The sequence below is a fragment of the Homalodisca vitripennis genome, chromosome 2 (assembly GCF_021130785.1).
Source record: "Homalodisca vitripennis isolate AUS2020 chromosome 2, UT_GWSS_2.1, whole genome shotgun sequence".
Classification (NCBI taxonomy): Eukaryota; Metazoa; Arthropoda; class Insecta; order Hemiptera; family Cicadellidae; genus Homalodisca; species Homalodisca vitripennis.
The window spans coordinates 18,846,088-18,858,555 of NC_060208.1; the positions used below are offsets into that span (position 1 = coordinate 18,846,088).

General features: G+C 37.5%; 1 protein-coding gene across 3 annotated transcripts in view; it reads right to left on the reverse strand.

Annotated features, from left to right (window-relative positions):
• Positions 1-12,468, reverse strand: part of LOC124353626 (protein-L-histidine N-pros-methyltransferase) — a 257,555-nt gene that overhangs the window by 71,362 nt on the left and 173,725 nt on the right. The gene's annotated exons all lie outside the window — the stretch shown is intronic.

The window sequence follows — 12,468 nt, forward strand, 5'->3', positions numbered from 1 at the left end:
GACCCCGTACTGTTTCTTGTCTATATAGATAGATTGTTGTTGTTGATAGATTGTACATTCATAGATTGGTTATTTGCTGATGACACAACCATGGTTATAATGGCACTGCACGGGGCGAATGAGTATCAATTCAGGTCATCTTGTAGTATTTAAGTTGGTAAGAAAACATTTTTATGTTTTAAATATTTGCATGGAGCAACTTACACATATTTTCAAGTCCATATGTTCCAATTACTATTATATTGTACTATGTTTATTATATAATGGTCTAGTTTTTTATTGTTTTATTTACCTCTAACCACGAACAGTTCATGTTATTGAGGAACCATCTCTCACACAACGATGTGTAGTCTTTTGCGGGGGAAAAAGGCCTACAGAAAGTGTTTGAAATTAAAACAAAATTTGAGTTTAGTGAAGAAATCGATTCTGAAGTTTAGACTACTCAAAAATTGGCTATAGAAATTATTGGGATTATAATATAAAGAATTTTGCTAAGGAGAATAATATCTCAATTTCTTATTATCAAAACTGTTGGAATACTGACTATGGAAATGGAAAATCGTTAACGTTCGGTTACAATTCTTACGCACATAGAATTTGGCTTAGGAGAACCCATTATTGCTTATTAATTTTAAACCTGTTGAAGTTTAGCCAGCTATAAAATTTGGTATAGAAATGGTTGGCATTGTGATACATCATAATCTAGCTAACAATATTTCTTCAATTATTATTGATTTCAAAGCTGTTGGAAACAAAGTAACTCTATCATTGACTATGAAAACTGTAATTGGAATACATCCTAATTTGGCTGTGTTCCTTATTTATTTCAAATAGACTCGAGCTGCGGGAACTCACATCGCATATGGAAAATGTCGTCACTGTGATTAGTCATCATGACTTTCGACCACGAAGTCCGCAGTGATGTCTGGGGTGATGATGAGACGCTGCTGTTGGGCCGGTGGTTTATTGTTAAGAACCACCGTAAATTCAATAGTCTTCAAAAGAAGCGACAACCTATCCGCCATTAACAGTTGGCGATTGAAGTGCCCGCGCTTTACTGGTTATAAAATCCATAATAGATGCATTTCCAGATAAATGGCTATTCAGGCCTCTGTCTTCGAAATGGAAACAGGTAACATCGTCTTTTCATAGTGCAAAATTTAGTACAATCAATAATTTTCAGAGATTTCTTAATGAATCCAAGAGCAAGAAATCTCTCAATGTCTATAAGTGCAGGTTAATTTCTATTTTATGTTAATTTCACACAGGATCTACCTGTATGGGATGAGCAGGGGGCTGTCGTATAGAATTTTCATAGGCAGTTACATACATAGTGAATAAGACAAAAAGCGTGATGTAGTGAACGCCATAGATAAAGATAAAGATAACTCTTGATAAATCTAACTCTTGATAAGGATAACGATAACTCTTGATCAAAATTAAGATATCTCTTAATAAAGATAAAAATAACTCTTGATAAAGAAACAGAGAACTCTTAATAAAGATAAAAATCTTGATAAAGATAAAGGGTTCAAGGATCCATCCTAGCCATTTTTCTTCAATTTTGATTGTGTTTCCTGAATTTACTCACCTAACCAAATCTTTATTGAGTTGTTGGCAATTCAATAAAATAAAGGAAATTGAATTAACATGAATCCGGAAAGTACCTTTCAACGTAGCGTGAAATGCTTTATGTTTGTGATTCCCCTATATTGGTAGAGGTCAAAAACACCGGAAAGTAAAAAATGGGTTTAAAAATCCACGCGACAGCGACCAAAAACGCATATTCTAATCGAGATTCTGATGTTATTACAAAACTAAAAACTGCAGTTCCTAATTTATGAAAACGTAACCTCCTAGCTGTAGTCTCTCCTTCAACATCAGCCATATTGATTCTCTCGAGAATTACCCAGAGTTGGTTGCCTAATTCCTTTGGAAGAGAATGGCCAAGCTTTCAGTTCCTTCGATTCCGTCTGCTTCACTAACTTTTAGTGGTCAAACAATGAATATGTGAGACGAAGATTTTGATATCCACCAATCCATACCATTTCCAATCGAGGCGCTTGTCCCCGAACTCTTGGAGATCTCATCTCTCCATCATCCTTGAGGCCTTGTCAGTCTGTGAGCAGTGGCAAGGATCAGAATCACGCCCAAACCAACACCTTTGCAGTTTAAGAAACAACCAGCAACTCAATGACACTTCAGTTACCCAAAGCACCTACCAACGCTGAAATGGGATCAAGGACATCCCCAAGCCCATATAAGCCTCTACCGGATGTAAATCATCCTAACTATGTGGGGGGATGGACTGATATTGTCAACTGATGAACTAAAAACGGACCTACGGTCGGTCGCAATGGGGCGAAGCCCCTATCGTCCACCCTTAGTTGGCACGTATTTATTGTGGGATAATATATTCCAGTGATCCCCACAATTCCAGAACATTTATATATCTTGCACAAATCCAATTCAATACCGGGACCACATGAATGTCATCCGGATAGGATAAACACAAGTTGTTAAAGGACCAAAAAGATCTTAGACACATAACCCAGACATTCTGGTTCAAAAGGTCGTAAGCCTCGGATGTGCAATATATTGCACCCAAAAGTGTGACTAACTCAGCCTTTGACAATATTTGACTAGGACAACGCAACGACTAGACGTTCTTGTTGACCGGAGACTGTATACTTATATCAAGCACATTACATAGATAGTCCAGAATGGATCTCTAAACCAGGATAACCAAACATTTATACATGTAACGTCAAGATTTCGGAATTAATTACAAATGTTGACGTTGCTGGGTAGATTAAAATAATTTATTTCCCAAAGATCTTCATATTTTGTACACACTCCTTAGAGAAAACGTACAAATATTCAGTAAAGTAAAGATGTCTTATTTTACCAGGCGAAGTTAGGACTAAGAAGCTCTAACACAACCTGAGGACCAACGGCTTAAAGGTGACTTCCGAACAACCACCAACGGCCGGGCAGGCGGGCTGCTTGCAAGGACAGGCTCGTTCAGCCGTCACCCATGCAAGCAGCAGCCACGCTCGACGTTGCTTGATCCGGTTATCTGTCGATAATAATTGTACCCGCTACACTAAGCCATTAGCCACTATACTTAATTTTCTAGCATAAATATCTTTTTGCCAGCCAATATTCTACCAACACTGTACTTAAAACCTAAACAGTGCCCAGCTTTGATGTCTAGACGTTGGGGCTATTTCACTTATCTATCGCTTAAGCTTATTAAGGGCCATCAAGAAAGAGGCCGAGGAGTCGACGTTCAAAGAGGCAGGCCGACGTGGAAACGCTAATACCGGCCGATGCAGAAAGGCGGAGGCTTGAATATTTCAGCCCAATTAAAAACGAAAGCAAAGAGCCAGGGAAAGTCTAATAAAGGTGGGGTGCTTTGTAGGGGCCGCGGAAAGACGGTTAGAGGGAGGGGGAGGGGGAGTATATTTCAGCGCTTCATTTCGGCTTTATATAATATACGGCTCCGTTCATGTTTTATGTAAAGTGGACGAGATGAGGAAGGCGAGCCGTCAGGGGGTGGTTGGAGTACGGGAGGGGGGGAGAGGGAGGTAAAACTTAGCGAATATGGAAACACAGCCAGACCAAGAAAATTACAAACAGCAATAAAGTTTTATTATGTAGCGAGTTGCGGCGGGGGTGAGGAAGGGTCTCCGCTGCCGCCCGCTCTCGCCACCCCCTGTAAATCCTTGGCCGCTTTGTAAACAGAGTGTAATGAATTTTGCATTTACCTCACCGGCACCTGTTTATTAACCGCAGAGTTTCGGTTGATAAATAGTAGAGGAACGAGGGAAGTACAATGTGGTACTCTTCCAATGAACAACAACCATGATGTTACTAATCTGTTTTGGCCTTTAAGAAGACGGTTTCATAACATTTTAACATTTGGGCTTCAAAGTTACTTGATCCGAACTGTGAGATCGAAATGATGATTTGAAGCCAACAAATAAATTAGTTTTTCCTTTGCATTTACCTCACCGGTACCTGTTTGTTAACCACAGAGTTTCGGTGGATAAATAGTAGAGGATCGAGGGAAGTACATTGTGGTACTCCTCCAATTAACAACAACCACGATGTTACTAATCTTTGTTGGCCTTTAAGAAGACGGTTTCAAAATATTTTAACATTTGGGCTTTAAAGTTGCTTGATCCGAACTGTCAGATCGGACTAATGACTTGAAGCCAACAAATAAATTAGTTTTTCCTTTGCATTTACCTCACCGGCACCTGTTTGTTAACCACAGAGTTTCGGTGGATAAACAGCAGAGGAACGAGGGTGGTACATTGTGGTACTCCTCTAAACACATAGCCCAAATACATCGTATATGTAGTTGCAAAGCGTCCTTGAAATTTAAGACACAATAAAATTAAAACCTCTCAGATTTAGGAGTATTTTAGGTGCTAAAGTGAAACCAATCAAAGCAGTTACTGTCTGGAAAGCCTAAATGAATAAAACAGCAGCTCCCAGGAGTGCAATTTAAACTAAGTTAACTGTGCAGTCACAAAACTAATGGGACAACCTAACAACGATGAACTTGATGTTACTGATCTTTTTTGACCATTAAGAGGACGGTTTCATATTATTTTAACATTTGGGCTTCAAAGTTACTTGATCCGAACTGTCAGATCGGACTGATGATTCGAAGCCAACAAATAAATTAGTTTTTCCCCTCGGACGGATATTAATTCCGCGATGACGCAAGAAGCGGACAGAACTCCGTTTCCATATTCAGGAGCAGGACGACGCATTGTTTCTCATTCCGTACACAGGGCGCTTTTTGTTCGGCAGTTTCCATGAGACACCTTTCGGCATTCTTCGGGCTTTTTCGTCGCCTGTCGTACATCTTCCGTCTATCCGCGCTCCGCAGGTTAGGTTATGAATTACGCCGCGTTTTTAGGCGCATTCTCCATTCTTGTCAAGCCGAAATGTTCAGAATCCAATATTTTAATTCGGCAAGTGAAAGATCACGGAATTATGCGCGGTTTCACGAACACAGGCCTCCTATTTTTGTAATTTCCTTGCAATAAATTTGTTTCGCCTCAATTTTCCAGCACATTGCAGCTCATACTAGAAAAGCTGTAGGCTATGCGCACTTTTTCAGACTATCGGAAACACTAAAATTATGAAGAACAGAAACTAAAGATACTAAATTTTATTGTAAACGAAGCGCTGTTATACAGGAAACATATATTAGAACATATATTCTTATATCTAACAATCTGACCATTCAAGGTATAAGTGGATTGTTAGTATAGCATCAAGACAGAAGATCACAACACAAATCGTGTAGCAGTCTTAGAACCTGTAGAGGGTCTGTGTGAATAAAACGCTTAAAACAATAAAAAAGGGATTTCCGGGTCTTTCAAATCAACGCAGGCGAGGTAAGAACACCAGAGACGAACATTCCACACGATAAGGTCCTATCACATCTATGAATGCCAGTAGAGAAGTCAAAGGAATTTTGTAAACAGAGTGCTAGTACTGTTGGAATAGGTGAAATTAATGTAAATTTATTTATAACCAATCACATACGTTAACTCCTATCCCGATTTTATAATTAGAACACAAAACAGAAAATTATACTATAAATCATAAGGCCATTAATGCAAAATACTGACAGCCATACTGATTATGCAGTTATGAAGGACATAAAAACAAACAAATGAAGTGAATGAATAGATTTTCACGGTATCAGTCCATAAGTATTTTAAAGAAATGGCCGTTTGACTGACTGCCTGAAATCCGGTTCGGTCATTACCTAAGAGTGTTATTTGCTTTTTAAAACTATTTATAAATTAACAGTTTTTACTTAAAAAATAGCAAAATATTGAGTGCACGATTGGAAATATACAAAAAGTTACATCGAGTTTAGTAACTCCTTGTAGATCATCCCCCATTGAATGTGAAGAGTTAATAGCTACCTTAAAAACTAAGTTTAAATTTCAGAACTTGATCCAAGACAAAAATATTAAACCATATAGAACAGGGCCTACATTGTTAATGTTTCGAACTTTAAACCAACGTAACGTTTTAAAGAGTGAACCTTTTGATGTCGGATTTACGGCATCGTACTATACTAATAAAGACCTTTAATTTGATATACTACTCGACCTATGCTCTCATATAAGATTTCCTATTGGCTCCTTGCGGGCCATCCACCTGACATGACAAAAAATGGCATTTACTTCAAAAAGTATATTTATACGTGAGGTAATAACTTACCAAGTTTTGTTGTTCGGGAATTGTCAAGCCCGTGCGGAACTTTATTAACACACTGTATAATACTAAATCTGTATTATGCTACCTTAGTATCATGATCGAGGAGTTCTAGATAAACCGTAATTATTCGTCTACCCACTAACGGTTTGTAACACAACTAGATGAAACTCAACGATTGACCAAAACTGTTGTCAATTTGAACAAAAACGAAGCCTATCTCTGTATTATATCACCCTGATCTATGACGGTGTCTAGAACTGCGAGGAATAACTGGCAGATGTTTAGTTCAAATTTACTGAACGATTCAAAACATCCTGTAATGTAAACAAACTCTATAAATAACAAAGACTACATCCGTATTAGGCCACCTCGGTCCATATAACATTCGAAGGATCCTACATAAACAAATTATTCATCCAACTAACAGATTGCCATAACTCAACAAACTTATCACATGTAACACGATAAACACATGTGATAACTTCATAACTCAGTATCATGTAACCCTGATCCGTAACGGTGTCTAGATCTGCAGTAATTCGTTAACAAACTAACAGATAGCGATAACTCGATAAAACTCAGCGACTGATAAAGAACCAATAACAGTGGAAACAACGTAGCTTATCTCTGTATCATGTGACCCTGATCCGTGACGGTGTCTAGATCTGCAGTAATTTGTTAACAAACTAACAGATAGCGATAACCCGATAAAACTCAGCGACTGATAAAGAACCAATAACAGTGGAAACAACGTAGCTTATCTCTGTATCATGTAACCCTGATCCGTGACGGTGTCTAGATCTGCAGTAATTTGTTAACAAACTAACAGATAGCGATAACTCGATAAAACTCAGCGATTGCTAAGACCCAATAACAGTGGAAACAACGTAGCTTATCTCTGTATCATGTAACCCTGATCCGTGACGGTGTCTAGATCTGCAGTAATTCGTAAACAGACTAACAAATAGCGATAACTAGATAAAACTCAGCAACTGATAAGAACCAAACACAGTGGAAACACAACGTAGCCTATCTCTGTATCATGTGATCCTGATCGGTGACGGAGTCTAGATCTGCAGTAATTAGTTAACAAACGTAACAGATTGCTATAACTCGATCAAACTCAGCGATTAATAAGAACCAATAACAGAGGAAACAACGTAGCTTATCTCTGTATCATGTAACCCTGATCCGTGACGGTGTCTAGATCTGCAGTAATTCGTTAACGCACTAACAGGCGGACGTGTGGGTCTACCGAATTGCCGATTCAGGAGAACCGGGAGCGTATAAAAAAGCAATAAACAACGAAGACTACCCGTGTATCCCCGGACCTGGTCTACGCGTCGTTCGACGGGTTCTAGACCAGGTGTAATTAACAGTCCCGAATTAGCATCGGCGGCGAGATTTATTTCGCATTGTATGAATTCAAATATTGGCGGGTAAAAAGCGGATCACCGGCGGATTGTTATTCTAATGGCATTCGCCGCGAAAGGAGAAGCCAGGAATCACAAAAGGTGGCCGCATCTCGGATTTGCATTCGGTCAGTCCCGCTCTCGGCTTGTCGTTATTACGGGAACGGACATGACTGATTGATTGACTGATGGCGGGTCGACGGTGGGTACATTGTCCCGGCCGGGTACGGCGGGTAGGGTCCACACCGAGCTGCACCGCCAGGCCGCCAGAGGGTGACAGCGGCGACACGAGCGACCGTTCTGCGAGTATCCGCCGGGTATCGTCCTGGCGGGACTGACACACGGAGGAGGTGAGAGACTTTAGCGTCCCGAAGAGACAGGAGGAAAATCGCCCTAGGTGATGGGAATCGGTAGTATATTCTAGGAATAATACGGAGTGGATGTTTATTCATGAGATTTCAGGTTTGGAGCATATCTGGTCGTTACAAAATTGTTGTTAGAGGGCCGTCTTTAGATTTTACATAGAATATGATTTGTCGAAAATCCCTGCAATTTTATGTAACAATGAGAACAGTTATCGTCTTCGCGGTGATGTTCGGGAGAATTTTGGCTACTCTCTTTGACTGAGAATTTTGGCCTGCGTGACTGAGTTTGAGATGACACATGTCATGCGGGGGTGTCCAGCACTTTAAGCTTCCAGAAGATCTAGAGGGGAAAATCGTGGAGGTGATGGGAATCGGTAGTACATTCTAGAGGAAACAGCATTCATTCATTTTAGAAGAGAGAAATGGTACGGACTGAATTTACTCAAGAGATTTCGGGACATATCTGGTCGTTACAAAATTGCTGTAATAGTGTCGTCTTTAATTTAATATACAGGGTGTTCCGTAACTGAGGTTGTCAGCGAACAGCCAACAATACAAAAACTGAATAACCGGCAATTTTCAATGAGGGCCATGTCTTATCACATTAAATCAGTTATTTATTATTAGATTTTAATAATTTTGTTGTAATTATATTTATAAACAAACCCTCTAAAAACTGCAATTCTTGAGATAAACTGCTGGTTTTAAAGATATTAAAAATATAAACGTTTTAATAGCCGTCATTTTGAAAATACTAATGATAATTTAATGATATTTATCACTAAATGGCCGTGGAATAATACAAATATAAGCCAAATTTGTTATAATTCAACTTATTAGTCTTAAAGATATTAATGTCTTATAAAAAAACATACATATAGGCAGATGGTAAACTACCTTTGTTCAGAGAGTTACGGGACACCCTATAATATAATATAGAATATGGTTGGTGAAAAGCCCTGCAATTTGAAAAAGTATATAAAAAAAGTAAAGATGTCTTATTTTACCAGGCGAAGTTAGGGCTAAGAAGCCCTCTCTAACACTTAACCTGGGGACCAACGGCTTAAAGGTGACTTCCGAACCACCACCAATGGCCGGGCAGGCGGGCTGCTTGCAAGGACTGAATCTCAGCGGTCACCCATCAAGCAGCAGCCACGCTCGACGTTGCTTGATCCGGTTATCTTACGACAACCGTTGTACCCGCTACACAGCGCCATTGGCAAAATTATCGTATTCGTGGTGTGGTCCGGGAGAATTTTGGCTACTCTCTTGACTGAGAATTTTGGTCTGAGACTGAGATGACACGGATGACGTGATAAACTTTAGGGTCCAGAAGAGGCAGGAGAAAAATCGTCGGAAGTGATGGGGATCGGTAAAGTACTAGAGGAAACATCGTTCATTGTAGAGGCGAGGAGTAATGCGGACTGGATTTACTCAAGAGATTATAGATTTAAGGTTCGGGACATATATGGCCATTACAAAATGTTTGTAAGAACGTCGTCTTTAGATTGATTATATAATATAGCATAATGGCTGGCCGAAATGCAATTTGTACATACAAATGAGAAAGGCAATAATGATTGTTGAAAAAGTGCTACTAACTCTAAGATTGTTGGATGTTGGTGAGAAGTTTGCAGTATCGTTTGAAGATTTCGAAACAAAAAATTAACGGATTGTTTCCAGAATTGTGTGTCAAGACATTACCTAATCACTTTCGGATATGGCAAGACCCTGTCAAAGTGGTCTTCATTCTTGAGGTTCCACTATGTAGAGACTGTTCGCGGGGAGTAACGCGTACACTGAACAAATTCTGGTTAGCAGCCATGTTACACAGTCCATCTTGTACGGTGTTAGGCTCAACTAACACCTAAACATGCAATTAGCAGCCGATAGGCAATCAATTAGCCAAACCTTGCTTTAAATGTACAGTTTTTGTTCGTATCTTGGTTAATCAAGACATAAAATAACTTGAACCAATAATATAGTGTCAAATTATCAAAAAGTTGGCAGCCAATGAAAATGGTTCTAGATTAATCAAGATATAAAATAACTTCAACAAAGAATATAGCGTCAAATTATCAAAAAGCTGGCAGCCTATGAAAATGGTTCTAGATTAATCAAGAGATAATATAGGTTCAAAAAAGAATATAGCGTGAAATTATCAAAACTGTTTCCAGCCTATGAGAAAGATTTTAGATTAGTCAAGAGATAAAATAACTTAAAAAAAGAAAATAGCGTGTAATTATCAACAATTTAGGCAGCCTATGATAAATAAACCATCTAATCCCTGTTGTTAGTACTGATTGTTGGTTGGTTAAACCTATCACAATTCAGCTCCACTTACTTCAACTAACCTGTACATTCGAATGTGTATTAATGGCAGTTTCGGTGACCTTGATGGTTGGTCGGCGAATGCAGACGTATACTGTAGTCCAGTTTTAATAATTGGCGTTGTTTTTTGTTTTTATTTAGTGCGTGTTTTAGAGTTAGTGGAGTTCAAACACCACATGACGGTTGTAATTCCTGACTTTTGTTATGATTTGTTTATTTTAACCTAGATCGTATTTATGTGTTAGATTATTTATGAACTAATACAAATATCTGGAAAATCCTGATTTCTCATGATCCTTCCATTGTCAAACTCAGTGAAGCATTCGTCGCTTTGATGAGCTATAGTGTAAGGTGGTATAAGGGAATTCTCCTCATTGGTTGTAATCATATTTTCTGACTGACTCCATCGGTTTCCAGCATTTAACAGAAATAGAAAATCAATACAGAATTAATTCTTACCTACTTTTATGGTGTACCTCTGGGCTCAGTTTTTGGAGCCTTCATCTTTTATGTCAATGAATGCAGTTATCAGACAAACGTTAGTTGTCCAATATGCGACAAATAAAACAAGGTACTGTACTTCTTCGCCCTAAACCCTTAAAATCATTTAAAGTAACATATAGCTATCTTAAGATGAGATTGGGAGATGCACACTTTTGAACTTGACGTCCAAAGAGCTACAACAATTACAACTTACACTTGATACTAACAAAACTATGCATGCTAAAGTAGCCCGAAGGCAGACCAACACTGTTGCCAATTTTACAGGTATGGAAAATTACTGCCCGATCCACAACATACGTTTTAATACACAAACATCACCAAATATTACGACGTTCATTTGATTATATTAGTAGGTCTTGCATATAACATCTAACTAAATTAAGCAGAACGATGTAAATAAAACTGAAAAAAATTGTTTTATCACATTTACTGAAGCTTCTTTCCTTTACTTTCATATGACATTTTCCCGTCACTAATAAAAGATATCTTAGTTATGCCTCTAAAAAAATTTCGTGATTCTCCTGGGTATTAAAATTAGTATTCAACTATACATAGATAGTATCTTTTTGATATATCCAGTCAAGAAACTAACAACTTAGAAAAACTTCGTTGCTATCCTTGGATCAAAGTACATTAATACGTTTCTTGATACACTTTAAGTGTAATCAAAGTGGTAATTCTTTTAAAACAAATCATAGAAGATTTGAAAAATCAATTTAAAATCGGGCTAATCCTGAATTCAACAATTACTTAATAAATAAAAGCATGAACATATTTTAAAAGACGTACAGTATGTATGGTGTACTGCACTACTTTTATTTTCCTATATTTTTAACGTATAATCATATGATATTTCAACTATGAAATTTAGCATAAACCAGATAAGGTAACATTATTTTGAAGGTATTTATATTTTTAACATTAAAAATTAATCTTTCGGTTACTTTGAAGAGTTACTACGGGATTTAGTATTTTTTTCTATTAGAATGTTTCCTACTTAGACTGAAATTACTGTAATTAAAAAAACTTAGTATTTTAACTTAGTATTTAAACTTAGTATTTATGGATATTATTATGATCGAAATATGATTAATAAAATTGTAATACGTGATAAAATGATACTTTTAATTGTACTTTAATTCCACGTAACTGTCATAATTTCTCTAGCACAAATCTTAATTTCATTGGTAAAAATAGCACAAGTATAATAAAAAGTAAAAATAAAAACTTCGTAGGGTATGTTGAGTACCAATATGTTATTGAAAAAATGTCAAGAAAATAATATTTGTTATCTAAATCCAACAAAGTACAACGAATAAAATAAACGGCAATAGACAAAAAATATAGATTGTCCCCCTTTTGATATTACAAAAAATCCATTTGCTCCTTCAAATCATAAGTTTCTTTTCAGAAATAATGTTACATTCCATAATGGTGTGCCACGAAGAAACCAATAAGAAAATACAGTAAATGGAAGAATTACAAGGATTTCTAAAGTGACGCCTTCTTTTCTTATGTATTCCATTACCACAGTTTTCTATTTTCCAGGAAGAACAAATAATATATAGTTCACAATTTTAATCTGAAAATGTTGAAAA